The sequence below is a fragment of the Chionomys nivalis genome, chromosome 15, assembly GCF_950005125.1.
Source record: "Chionomys nivalis chromosome 15, mChiNiv1.1, whole genome shotgun sequence".
NCBI lineage: Eukaryota > Metazoa > Chordata > Mammalia > Rodentia > Cricetidae > Chionomys > Chionomys nivalis.
In genome coordinates, this window is record NC_080100.1 from 63,354,274 (window position 1) to 63,369,189 (window position 14,916).

General features: G+C 41.8%; 1 pseudogene; it reads right to left on the bottom strand.

Annotated features, from left to right (window-relative positions):
* Positions 1-13,119: 13,119 nt before the first annotated feature.
* Positions 13,120-14,114, bottom strand: LOC130887525 (60S ribosomal protein L7a-like; annotated as a pseudogene).
* Positions 14,115-14,916: the final 802 nt, after the last annotated feature.

Sequence of the window (14,916 nt, forward strand, 5' to 3'; positions counted from 1 at the left end):
CCAACTAGCTTTTATAACTTAGTTAACCCATATTTTTTTTTAATCTCTGTTCTGACACATGGCTTGGTTAACTCTTCTTAGTATAGCATGCTCAATTTTGCTGGCAAAATTGCACACTTAGATTTCTCCTCCCTGTTTCTCTCTCTCTCTCTCTCTCTCTCTCTCTCTCTCTCTCTCTCTCTCTCTCTCTCTCTCTGCCTGAAAGTCCCACCTATTCTCTCCTGTTTAGCTATTGGTCATTTAGCTCTTTATTAAGCCAATCAGACGTTTTTTTAGGGAGAGATACATCTCACAGTGTAAACAAATATTCTATAACAGTTTATCAAGGTATCAAGGTTTTACAGTTTAGGTTTCTGGTTTTTTTTCGGGGGGGTTGTTTTAGTTTTTTTGAGACAGGGTTTTGCTGTGGTTTTGGAGCCTGTCCTGGAACTAGCTGCTCTAGACTAGGCTGGCCTTGAACAGAGATCCACCTACCTCTGCCTCCCTGAGGGCTCGAATTAAAGGTGTGCACTACCACTGCCCAGCTAAGGTTTTACAGTTTAGAATGAAGCGTGATGGCAAGTGCTTTGGTCCCAGCACTTGGGAGGAAGAGGCAGGTGGATCTCTGGGATCAAAGCGGAAAAGGCAGAGAAATCTGTGGGCTCAAAGCTTATAGTGAGTTCTAGGCTAGACAAGAAGTCTCTCAAGGAATAAGAAAAAAAAATTGTAGTGAAAATCATAATATAGTACATCTTCTTGCATCTCTAAATTTTTAGATGAAAATAAGGATCAGATATTTTTGGTATAGTCAAGTCACAGGTAATCAGCACCCAAAAGACAAATGGATGGCAATTTGAAGTCAGTGTCTGCTATATAGCAAAACCTTGAGCAAAAATATAAAATCAAATGAAACATTGCAATGACATTTAGAAAAAAAAGAATTTACTATGCCATAGGCAGAGTTTCTCTGTGTCCTAGCAGCCACTTCATAATAACCACAGTGAGTCTTATTATTAATTAGAAATGCTCAGCCAATAGCTCAGGTTTATTACCAACTAGCTCTTACAGCTTAACCCATTTCTATTCATCTATGTGCTGCCCTGAGACTTGTAGCTTTTACCTCTATTCCATTTTGTGTGTCTGATTCTTTCTCTGTCTGACTAGAGACTCCTCTGACTCCACCCTTCCTTATCCCACCATTCTCAGTTTGGCTTTCCCGCTTAACTTTATCCTGTTTAGCTATTAATCAGTCAACTTGTTTTATATATCAATTATAGTGACATGTATGCACACATGTATGCACAGAACTATTCCACAGCAGTATGCTTTATGAGATTTCTTTACTTCCTACCCCTTCACATCCATCTATCACATAGTCCTGTCTATGCTACACTAAAGACCTTGCCCGTCTTTGATGCTCTTGTCTTAAAGTCTCTCACTAGACTACTGTCTTCTTGCCAGTTGTAGTTACTTTCTGGGCACTGTGACAAAATTCCTGGAAAGGTATTTTAAGGAAGGAAGCAATGTTTTATTTTTGTTCACAGTTTTCGAACTTTTCGTTGGCTGTGGGGAAGAAGGAGTGGAAGCTGGAGTGTGAAGCAGCTGCACACGTTGTATCCACAGGAGGTCAGGAAGCAAACAGAAATGCTTGCTGGAGCCCATTCAATGTTTCCATTCTTTTTATTTAGCCCAGGACTCCAGCTAATACGATTGTGCTAATCATGGTCAGGGTAGAGGTCCCTCCTCACAAGCATCTGTATGCTGTTTTGTTTTGTTTTGTTTTGTTCTGTTTTGTTTTACTGAGACAGGGTTGCGGCGCGCAACTCTGCCAGCAGAGAAGACGACCACAAAAGGATTCTTCTTGGAACGTACTTTATTGGAGCGCAGAAGACTGAAGATAAGATGGAGGCGAAAAGACCCCGAGCCCGACCGCGCGCGCGCGGGAGGGGGGGGGGGGGGGGGGGGGGGGATATATACAGCGCCTGGTCAGCCTATGACGTGTCATTGCTTGATTGGCTCGGCCCACACTGATGCAATTGCGTGAGCAAGACGTGTGAGCAATTGATAGGTGGATTCAAACCACTCTTGGGCTGGTAGCGAGCGTGCGCAGAAGTTGTGTACTACTAGGGACACTAGCAAATGGCGGCAACGGGCTTAGTGCCAGACCCTGAAACATGACAGCTGACAGCGCCGAGGTGCGCAGAGCGCCTGGCACGCAGAGCGCCATGGCGCGCTACATCGGAACATGACAGCTGACAGCGCCGTGGTGTGCAGAGCGCCGTGGCGCGCTACATAGGGTCTCACTAGGTGGCCCAGGCTGGCCTTGGATTTGCTATAGAGACCATGCTAGCCTGAAACTCACAGAAATTTGCCTGTTTCTGCCTCTCAACATTGCTAGGACTGAAGGCGTGGACCAAGTTATATGACTCCAGAAACATTCTTCTGTATTTGCCCAGAGGTATATCTCATAGGTGATTCTAAATATAGTCAATTGACAATGCAGATTAATAATGGCGACACCTTGAGGTATTTAAATATTCTAGACCAAATCACCTGAGTCCCTTTCTTAAAATCCTCAGGGCATTAAATTGTGTTCAGAGTCAATACAGGCTTTCTTGCAAAGGGCCATTGCTGCAGCTTCTGGCTCCCCCAGCCTGGCACATTAATGTGCTGGCTGTATCCCAGGCACACATTGGTCTTCCCCCATTTCTTTGATGTGCCAAATGCTTGGCATTCTTTCTGCCTGAGCCAACGGTTCCTATATGTTTAAGACCACCCTAGAAGTATTGATCTTTCGATACAGACAGTCACTTTCAATAGTGCTGTCTGTTATCACTCTTCTGGCACTCCGGGAAGATCCTGCTGGTTTATCATGATCTGTATTCTCTTTGGAGACCTGTTACATGTGGTTAGGTGAGGTCAAGGGCATTTGACCAGTGTCAGCCAATGAAATACAAGAGTAATTAAAACCAAACCTCTTGTCTTTTCATGACACATCCATTAGCCTCACTCACGTCTTTGTTCAAATGCCACCCACTCAGCAGCCCCCTCTTCCAGTCTGTATGAGTCTGGTTTTTCCCATTCAAATGTACTTTTTGCTACTGAAGTCATTTCTTCTTTGTTTCTTTATCTAATATTTTGGGTTCTACTAATAATATTAAGTTTCCCAAGACAATGGACTTTGAGCCTTTGCTGTGCTTTGTCTAGTGTGTCTGTTGTGGTGTGTTACACATAGCTAGAGCTGCAGAAATGTGCATAAATTAAATGAAAAAAGCCAAAGTTAGGAACTTTACCCCATCTTTCTTTTGAAGACATCTAATAGGAATATGACCCTGGGCCACACGACCATGCCTGGCCTTCAAAGTGGTTTTGAGAAATAGAGATAAAAAAAGGGTTAGGGGCTGGGGAGAGGGCTCAGCTAAAGTGTTTGCTGCACATCATGAGGACCTGAGCTTAGCAGCCATGCGAAAAGCTAGACGTCTTGGCATGTGTCAGCAATACCAGCAATGACAATGACAGGCAGGCAGAAGGACGTTACAACTCATTGAGCAGCTGTACTAAGTCAATGCCCTGCAAGTTCAAGGAGTACAAAATAGCCATCAACTGAGGACAACACCGGATGTCAGCTACTTTACTTTGCACACATGCAAACACATACACACACACACGTACATGTGCCACAATACACATGAACAAACACGTGTACCTCAACACACACACACGAGAAACAAACTAACAGTGCTTTATTGAGCACAAGAATCCAGTGTTTGAAAGGTCCAAACAGCATGGCACTAGCATCCTGATAAAGACAAATACGCTCTGGGTTTGTCACAATATGACACGGATGTGTGGATGTACAGATGAGCATGAGAGGAAGAGAAGCAACCTCATGGTATCTTGGTTTTGTTTCAAGGATCCGTGATGATAAAATACTTCAACAAAAGCAATCTAGGAGAGAAATGGTTTGTTTAGCTCAATTCCAAGTACTAGTCCATCATAGCAGAAAGCCACGGCCGCAGGAGCTTGAGAAAATGAACGTTTCACATCCACCATGGGCTGGCAAGAGCAGAGCCGTAGAGCTTGCTGTCTCTGCGGTCACAGAATCCAGGCCCCCTGCACTCATGCCAGTCCCTCACTGGAACCACGTCCCAGACTATTCTATGGCATGTCTGTCAAGGTGACAACTAAATTCACCATCACAAATAATTGAAAATACGGTGTTTAAGGGCATAATTTTATTTCCAAAAATGTGACTTTAAATGTAAAATAGTTCGAAAAGAAACGAAACTCTTTATCTACAGTTGTTGCTTATGTAGGTCTCAAAGGAGGAGCTATTTGGATACAAGGTTGCAAGAACCTAGTAAACTTAGAGCTGGGAGAAACATCAGAAGTGTCTTGAGCAAAGCAAGAGTTGCTGAATTGCCAATAAAAATTTAAAACCACACTGGAAAAAAAGTCAAATCGCAAAGGAGAGTTCTATAGTCTGGGCCTCTTGATGAGAAGCTGCAGCTGCCGCCCCAGCGTGTGCATTCTTACCACGTCCCAGGTACCCACTGCAGTTTGTGCTGTCTGTCTTGGACCATAGTCTGAGATGTGGGTGGACAGGGCCCTAGCCCCCAAGCGTGAAGACGCCTCCCTAAAGAAATCTTCCTCTGCCGGGGCGGTGGTGGCGCACGCCTTTAATCCCAGCACTCGGGAGGCAGAGGCAGGCGGATCTCTGTGAGTTCGAGGCCAGCCTGGTCTACAAGAGGTAGTTCCAGGACCGGAATCAAAAAGCTACGGAGAAACCCTGTCTCGAAAAATCCAAAAAAAAAAAAAAAAAAAAAAAAAGAAAGAAAAAATCTTCCTCTCTCCACCTCACTGGCTTCCTAGACATTATTTCAAGGATACGATGTGTGAGTGGAGAGAATCTCTGGGAGAAGGCAACTGATGAGGCCGTGCAAACAGACTGTAAGGCGACAGCCTGAACGCCTTTTCTGTCTATATGCAGGTTCTGAAAGCTGTCTCTGTTCCTTTTAGGGGTTGACAATGAAAGGGGCTGCGTAGATATTCTACAATTAGCGATTGTAGGCACTGGGCTACAGTCCCTGGGCGGAGGCATTCTACAGTTAAAATTGGGGTAACAATCAAGCACACACACACACACACACACGAGAGAGAGAGAGCTGTTATTGTGTACCCTAGTTAGCCTGGACTCTAACTTGATTACTCAGCCTCCTGAGTACAGGGATTGTAGATTTTGATTGTTCAAGTAAAAAAAAAAAAGTAAGAGCTGGGCATGGTGGCGCACGCCTTAAATCCCAGCACGTGAGAGGCAGAGGCAGGCGGATCTCTGTGAATTTAAGGCCAGCCTGGTCTATAGAGCGAGTTTCAGAACAGGTTTCAGAGCTACACAGAAAACCCTGTCTTGAAACAAACAAACAAAGTAAGTTCTTGAATGCTTATATCTGTGTTCCAGAGAACTGATTGACCCAGCAGTAACATGTTTCATACGTGTGTACATATGCATATATGTGTATATATTTTGAGATAGGGTCTCATGTATTCCAGGCCAACTTCAAACTTGCTGTGTAGCTGAGGATAATCTTGATGGTTCTGCCTCAACCTCCCCAAATCTGAGAATACAGGTGTGCACTACCAAACCCAGTTTGTGCGGAGCAAGCATCCTTCCATGGATGCATACTCTCAGCCCCTTGTGTGACTTTACATGACTACTTCACCGGGTGTGAGAGCATCTACCTGTGCTGTCAGCATTTGGCAGGCTGAGGCAGGAGGATAATGAGTTTGAGGCCAACCTGGTCTATAGCAAGAACCTGTCTGTTAAAACAACAAACAAAGAAGCCAGCTAAAAACAAACAAAGGTAAAAACAAGGCACACTCCTTCCTTGAAGTCACTAGAACCACTTGCTCCTTCATCTGTCTCTTCTACAAATATGTAGAACATGTAGTATCCACAAACTTCAGTTCTAACGGAGAAACCAGGCCATGATGTATCAGAAAGTGTTAAGTGCTGTGTGAGAAAGAGAGAAGACAGTGTGTATACACACAGCAGGACTACGGCAACGGGGCTGTATAATAAAGATGGATAATCTGGCATTTGAGGCCTAGCAGCAGATGTCGCTCAGTCCTGGTTCTGGGGTAGCTTTTCCTGCTCCTTGTCAGCATCATAGAAGAAGCCAAATTATAACCTCCTCTCTGTGAACCAACCCACCTTACCAGACATGCTTCATCCATAGCAATGGACTGAACCCTCTGGAATGGTGAGTCCCCAATTCTCCCTCCCTCAAGTTGTCTCTCTGGTGTTTTGTCATAGTGGCAGGAAAAGGCACCAAGATGGGATATTTTTTGAGGCATAGCAATGAAGTTTCCTGTCAGGTGGTATGGATTATATGAGAAAGATAGAACTGAAGGATATTGCTTTGGACTAAGCAGAGATAGGACAGGGGAGGCATGAGCAACATGTATTCCTGTGTTTTGCCTAATTTTGGAGCATTGTGGGATATTTGATGACACTGTGTAAAGATGTGCCTCTGTCCTTCCTTCTACATAGGACACCTTCTGATTGGTTTAATAAAGAGCTGAACAGGAGAGGCAGGAGAGGATAGGTGGGACTTCTGGGCAGAGAGAGGAACTTTGGGAACAAATCTGGTGTGAGGGATTTACCCGCCAGACAAGGAGGAAGCCGGATGTAAGATCCTGAGGAGAGGAAACAAACCACATGGCAGAATGTAGATTAGTACAAATGGGTTAATTTAAGTCTTACAAGCTAGTTCAGAGCTAGCCTAAGCCTAGGCCAAACTCCCCTGTTTAATAAGAAGTCTTCATGTCATTATTTGGGTCCGAAGATAGCCCAGCTACATTGCAGTGTCAACCAGTCCTAATGAACATAATAAAAATGAGGCATGGATGCTTACCAGGTAATTGTGAAGCTCTGGGAGCAGATACTACAGTTATAATTCTGCCTTGTTTCTTGGGAGTTGTGTCTCCTTGGCAACATCTAGCGGCATCTGTGTGCCTCCAATTCCTTCTCAGAAACATGAGGATAAGGATAATTCCTGCCTCAAGACACTGCAGACATTTATGTAATCGATAAATAAAACTTCTTAAAATCAGAAGCTGGGGCCAGGTATGGTGATGCCTGCCTGTAATCCCAGCTCTCAGGAGGCTGAGGCAGAAGAACCCGGCAAGTTTATGGCCAGCCTGGGTTTCATAGCAAGTACCAGACCAGGCTGAGCTGTATAGGAAGATATTGTTACACAAAGCAAAACCAACCAGCAACAACAATGACCCAGAGGTTGGGATCTGCATCAGATAACAGTATAATCTGAACAGTTCATATGAGAGGTTCTGTTCTCTGTCCCATAAGAGTACCCACCTTTCCTTCCCATGGGTGACTCTCAGCTGGGAAGCTGCAAACTTTTCTGGGTACTAAAATAGGGTAGGCATGATTTTCACTAACCTGTCATGATGTTAAAAGGAAAAGAGCAAGAACCCGTGGGACACACCAGCCGGAGTATATATACACACAAGCAAACACAGGCATTCTCAGCAGTTATGCTCAGAGCCACACACTAGGTCTTGTAGTGCTGGATCAATAGAGAGCAGGGATTCTGAAAAGGAGATGTACTTCAGAGTTTAGCCTTGCCCTTATTCGTTCTTATTGGTTTGCCATTCAGCCCAGTCTTGGTATCGTGCCCTGCCCCAGAACAAGGAAACCTCTGATATCCATACAAGTACGGCTCCCGTTTTCCAGGTAAGATTCTGTCTCTACCTCTGTGACCTTGGAGGCTCTTCCCATTTTCACTCCTTGTCTTCCACTCTTCCAGTTGGTGCTTTCTTTAGGGATTTCAAACGGCATCCCTCTCTGATTTTTTAAAGAATCCTGTTTCCCAGCATTTAACATGGCTAGAACTGACTCCTATTTTATAAAACCACTGCTAAGCAAGCTTAGGTGAACAGAAGTTCTGATTAAAAAGTGGAACCTGCCTGGGTACCAGCATTTGGGATCTACTTCCTTGAGGCAAGTAAACCAATAGTTTAAGGTGGTGGTGCACGCCTTTAATCCCCACACTTGGGAGTGAAAGGCTGGCAGATCTCTGGGGGTTTGATGCCAGCCTGGTCTGCAGAGCAAGTTCCAGTCCAGGACAGTCAGGGCTACATCCTGAAACCCTGTCTTGAAAAACAAAAAACAAAAACAAAAAAAATCCCCAAAAGTTCAAGTTTATCCTTGGCTACAAAGCAAGTTAAAGGCAAATCTGAGCTACATGGAATTCCGTCTCAAACAAACAGAACAAGTAGAGATAAAAACTGAACTAAACCAAACCTTAAAGGTTCCATCCAGAGCAGGGTACAGCTTCAAAACCAACACTGTGACTCTCCTAGAACCTAGCAGTTTCTGGCATACCATTATGTAGAGTGTGTCTTTGTTCTGTTGTTTTTCTTCCTGCCCGTTTCCTGAATGCTGGTAAGTTAAGAGTTTCTATGTATCCTTCATATATAGCTCCAAGTTTTGTTTTTGAGATGTCAGTTTCCTCCTCTCCCAGACATCTCTCATTCTCAAGATGTTTAAGTTCTTACTTTGTTGTGGACAGCAGTTAAACTCTTCAAATTCTTTTGCTTTACCTAAACTGAGGACTTTTAATTCTTCCTCATCTACAGAAAGCAACTGTAGTGATAAGCAGAAGGAACATTTATTTATACCAACACTAGTTGTATTAAATTGTGTTAAATTAAGTTGTCTTAGAATGCATGATACAGACCCATTTATTTTAAAAGTCAATTATTTAACTAACTTATAAAGGTAAATGTATTTATCAGTGTGTGCATATGTGTATGAGTGCATATAGAGGTCAGAGGAAAATCTTTAAGAGTCAATTCTCATTTTCCACTTTGTTGAGGCAGGATCTCTCTTGTTCTGTTGATGCAGGATCATTCTCCTACTGAGGCAGGATCTCTCTTGTTCTTTTGAGGCGGGGTCTCTCTTGTTCTACAGGGCACGATCTCTCTGATTCTGTTGAGGCAGGATCTCTCTTGTTAATACTCCGTCTTAGCTGTTCTCAAGCTACTGCTGATTACCTTGACTCTGCCTCTCCTCTTGTTATAGGAGTACTTGGCTTACAGATGTTTTCTCTGGGGGCCGAATCAGATTATCAGGTTTGTGCAATAAGAACTTTCATTTGCTGAGCCCTCTCCCAGTTCCCCTTTTCAAATGACATCAATTGAGCCACTAAAGTAGGTAATGCCTGGGTCTCTGTGAAACAACTAGGGGAATCAGTGGTAACCTTGCTCTGACAAAACGTATGATGAATTGGCAAAAAGAGATACTATTCAAAAGAAGGAAATGGAAATCTTAGACTAAATATGGCGGTGAATACCTAAAATCCCAGCCTGTGGGCGGTGACGCAATAAAATCAGGAATTCAAAGTCACCCTCTGCCAAGCTGGCTAGGCAAAACAAAAGAAAGCGAAACAAAGAAGATCTGTGAAACAAAGAAGATCTGTGAAACAAAAGTAAACAAACTTGTTGTGCAGACTCTAAAGGGTGAGAAAGTAGGAAACACTGCGTAGGCTCACTAAAGGTTGATATCCTTTAGTGAAGACAGATGAAGGAAGATTTCTGGAGCCTGAGATTAGATATGAAAGTTTAGAAGAGATCATAATGATAATGGTCTGAACCTCTAAAAATGAAAGCAAGTCACCACAATAAATGTTTTCTTTTAAGAGTTGCTGTGGGCATGTTGTCTCCACACAGCAATAGTTACTCTATCTAAGACAATGACCAGTTGCTTGCACAATGAATTTGAAGCCTGCTCCACGGTGAAATGGTCCTGTAAATCAGGCCATGTACCCATGGTCAGGGTACTCATAGGCCCCAGGACTCACCCTCTACAATTTTGACAAATGGACAAAGCAACAGCCTTTCCTCTGAATTAGGATTTATCTACTCATAGGTTAGTGCCATGTCAGAGGAGTTGCAGTGAATGTGGTTAACACAGATCAAAGTCCAAAGAAGAAGTGACTGCGAAGTGCTTAGCCACACATAGGGCATCCATCTCATGCCAGGTAATTTGAAAAAGAAGGTTATAACTAATATAAGAAAAACTATATACAATAAGTACAATAACTATATTCAATATATACAGGCAATAAATACATCAGCAATGTCTAGTCTATTAACATTTGACAAATTCAGAGAAAATCCTCCACATCTGTCCTATCTAGGTGAGTTGTACCTAATTTACTTTTTTTCTAAATTGCATTACCAAAACTATCTTTTTATGTCTCTTAACCTTATTCACTTTACACCTCTTTGGTGAGTTTCTTTTCTGCATCTGGTAAACAAGGAAAACAATTATAACTATAATGTGTTCAATTCTGTCAGAGACTTGAGAAGGAAATAATATTACCCAACTAAGTAGGAAGTGCAAGCCAGTGACTTCCAAAAAAAAAAAAAATGTGAGAAATGACAGAAACAACTGGCTGCCTGGACAGTCACCCAAGGTTTCTTTGCAACATTGGGGCATCCATCTTTGGCCTAATGGTCTAGGATATCTGACAGACTTTTCTGTGAAGCAGGATATTCTGAAGGGCTATCCTACCTTGTCTTGAAAAAATTTGTAGTCACTTTCTTTTGTGTCCTGCTTGTCCAATTTGGAGCCAAGAACATTTTCTTGCCCATTGGTTAACTTTGCCAGAAAGAAAGTGAACTTCACGTGGAATTTCTTTGATGCCCATCAGATTCTATGAAGTAGATTGGTGAAACCAAGAGAAGACATGTCTCATTGTCATTAAAAAAGAGGGGAAAAAACTTACGTTATTAAAACATCTTAATAGCCATATTCTGTAGATCTCTAAAGTGTTGGAGTATGATCCATCTATCTAAAATATAACTCTGTTTGACTTTGAAAGCGTACCTAATATGACTACAAGTTCAATTATAATAGGTGACAAATTGCTAACCTACATTTCCTTATTAACCTAAATAGTTGGTAATAATAACTTTCAAGGGCTAAAAATTTGCATTATATTGCTAAATGAGTTGCACAGATACAATGCCTTGAACAAGATTAGACATGTACACAGTACATTCTAACAAAAAATAATCACAATCTTGAACAAGGTTGGAAATATATGTAGAGCATGTTCTAACAAAAATAATCTCAACTTAGTATATATAAAACATCCAAGCCAATGTAAAATATTTAAAGTCAGTAATTGCTTTTTTGGATTAAAAGTAAATTCAATAATCTACCTTTTACTCTTATTTCTATACCTCCACTTCTTTCTTTTGAGAGTAGATTCAATAATCTACTCTTATATCCTATCGTATCTATATCTCCCATTTTCCTTTCAAAACAAGAACTCTGAATATAATCTCCTTTGTTCAACTTTCTTATTAACTGTAAACAATAACATCTTGTAACCAAACAATGACAAATATCCATAACCCATTGAAGAACCAAAGACCACGACCCCACTTCTGGGGAATATAGGCATTATATTCTTATATTTACCTCCTGCTGTGTGGGGCTACAGCATCTTTAGTCAATCCTGAAAGGAAAAATTTGGGTTAGTTTTCACGTCCTGGGAGAGATAGCTGTATTGTTTGTTGTCCAGGCTCTGTGTATGTGAAAGCACAGGACTTGCCTCAAATCCTGGCAAGAGTAGACCGTAAGGTTGGGTTATCTCTGTTAGCCACCTCGAAATTGTCCTGAGTAGCTTGTAGTCCAAACTCAATCTTTAGGTGGTGTTTTTTCAGCTTTGTGGTGCTGTCATAGTCCTGGTGGAATCATTGTTATAGGGCCCCATCCTCCTTTTGGAGACTTCAGAGGTTGCTGGAAGGCATAGGTCATGGCTCACTGTAGAAAACAGATAGAGACTCAAACCCAGAATTATAGATAGGAAAGCAGATGATTTTTTCCAGAATTAGTACACTACATGACCACTAATATCATGATAAAAATTTTAAAGTATATGTATTTTAATCTTATAAATTTTTAGATAATATTTGTACCTCAAGAAAAGTTTCAAAGACTTAAAATAGAACCAAAGAATTATGAGATTAGTGGCAATAAAATAGTCCTTTAATTTTGTTTTCTTCATCCCATATCAGGCGGTTCTTCTGACATGAGATTTTCCTTTAACAAGCATGCTTGGGTTTAGAGAAGGAGAAAGCCACATTCCAACTCCAAAATAAGCTTTATTTTTTAACTGGACTGTGACTACAAAAAGACTATTTGCGTTTTATGTATGTAGGGAATAGCAAAAAGCAAATATTTGGGAAGATTTATAAGATTTTCTTCTGTTGGAATGTGATATACCAATAGGCAAATTTACTCTTTTTCTTGGGACATTTTTTTTCTGGATAATTTACCCTTTTTTTTCAGATGCCTCATTTTTCAGTGTTCTTCACATTCCTTAGCTGTATGCATTTATTTTTCTGAAAAGACAAAAACAAAACCCTTCCCTAACCCTGACTTTGGGGAGATTTTCTTTTGGCAAGTTACATCTGATCAAATGAAAAGCATTTGTTAGTTTAAAAGTTAGCATAGATTGAACAGCCATGCTGTTTGATTAAATGTTACATCTTTCAATCAAAGAGTATCTCTTGTTCAAATACAATCTTTATCAATTTTTGAGGTTTCTATAGCTTTTCTTCTCTTGTGAAAACAAAAGCAAAACCCTTTCCCCAATGTAATACATGTCTTCATTTTCATTCTGAGGTCAACACATCTTTAAAGTATACCAGCTGATTTAATTTAATATTTTTCTACTATCCAATGGCTCTCTTAAACTATTGTTCCTTTTGACTAACATTTAAAAATTTAAAGTTAATACGTCATTATGTAATCTATTTCTGGGGGTCTTTAGCATCCCTTTCTGTTTATTTAACATATCCTTTAGAGTTTGATTTGATCTTTCCATAACTGCCTGCCCTGTAGAATTGTGTAGTATACCTGTAATATGCTTTATAACATAATAAACAAAAAACTTTCATTTTCTTAGAGACATGTGCTAGATCACTGTCTTTATTTTTTTTTTGGAAGTTTTATAATTATATTTATGTACAGAAAACTCAGCAGTACATTTAACCCAGTTTAGTGGTGAGTTCTTTGGCCTTTGCCTTTTCCAGCTTGGCAATTCAAGCCACAGATTTAGGACCCAGGACGTTGCCTCCCCAGTGGCGGCGGATCTCATCATATCTGTCATTGTAATTGATCCTAATAGCTTCCACCAGCTTGGTCAGAGCACCCTTGTCTTCCGAGTTAACCTGTGTGAAGGCAACAGTGGTGCTCGTCTTCCTGTGTGCTGCGGCCAGTGCAGCCTTGATAGCCGAGACTGGCGGAGACGGGGGGGGGGGGGGGGGGGGGGGGGGGGGGGGCAGATTGAGACACGGAGGCTTCTTTTCAGGTGGAAGAACAGCAGCCTTTATTTTGCCCAGCAACCTTTTATACCTCTACTCCTTCTGTGGAGACCCACCGGCCAGAAAGAACACAAACGTCCTTGTCAATTACAGACCACAAGGAAGTTCCTCTCCCAGTCCCAACACTGTGGACCAGCCGTCCCAGCCTGGCCTTTCCCTTGATGATGCAGTAGGGGACCCCCATCTTGCGACACAGGGCAGGCAGGAAGACCACCAGCTCAATGGGATCTACATCGTGGGCAATCACCACCAGCTGAGCCTTCTTGTTCTCTACCAAAATGGTGACTGTATTGATGCCCGCTCGAAGGACAGGTGGTCTCTTAGTTGGGACATCCCCTTTGCCGGGTAGTTTTCTTCTCAGCACGGGCCAGCAGCCTCTGCTTCTTTTCCTGCTTGGTCTCTGGCCTGTACTTGTGGGCAAGTTTAAGCAACTGGGTAGCTATTTGCCGGTCCAGGGCCTGGGTGAACTGGTTAATGACAGGAGGAACTTTGAGCCACTTATAGAGGATGGCCCTCTGCCGCTGTAGCCTAATGTAGCAGGGCCATTTGACAAAGCGTGTGAGATCTCTCTTGGGCTGGATGTCCTGCCCAATGCCGAAGTTCTTAGGCCTCTTCTCAAACAAAGGATTCACCACCTTCTTTGCCTCCTGCTTCTTCACGACGGCGGGGGCCAGGGCCACCTTCTTCCCCTTGGCCTTCTTTCCCTTGGGCATCTTGCCAGGCTGGAGGAGAGAGAGCCACTGTCTTTATTTATACAGGTATACTCATGATGGCCATAACTTCTAGTAAATGTGTGATTATCAAACCAGCCTTTTCCAAAATCAAAGCAGCTTCCCATTAAAAAAACCTGAATAGGTATCAATGGTGTGGTGTACACATTTAAATTTTCCAAATTCTACAAATTGGAGCACATCCATCTGCCAGATTTTATTCCTTGGAGTACACTTCGGGCTGCTTCCTGCAGGTAGTGGTGTTTGGTTGTATAAAGAATAAATGGGATTTTTTTTTAACCTTTGCAATTAACATGATTTTTTTAAATAAAATTCTGAGGTCTCTAGCACATTTCCAATCAATAGTTGACAATTTCTTCATTACCTTGTACTAGATGGCCTAGCAAACCCATGTGGGATCAGATACGTGTAATTTATATGGGATAATTCTTATGCCTGATCATTTCTTGTAACTAAATAAATAATAGTCAGTTCTGTATTATCTAGTATAAATTCAGCAGTTTCAATATGGAAAATAGCTCTTTCTGCAAATTGCAAATTGAGTAGCTATATTAAGAGGTTCATTAAAATCCCTTAATATCTTGATAATAGTATATAATTCTGAAATTTGGACGGAATCAGAAGAGCTTAAATCCACGTTACTTAAAGTTTCTGATTTGTAACCTGCTTTTCCTGATTTATTTGCATCAGTGTAGTTGGAGCAGTGGGCTGCGTTCCCGTCCAGCTCCCGCACGGCTAGCTTTACCCAAAATCATCACATGGAAACTGTATTCTTTTAAACACT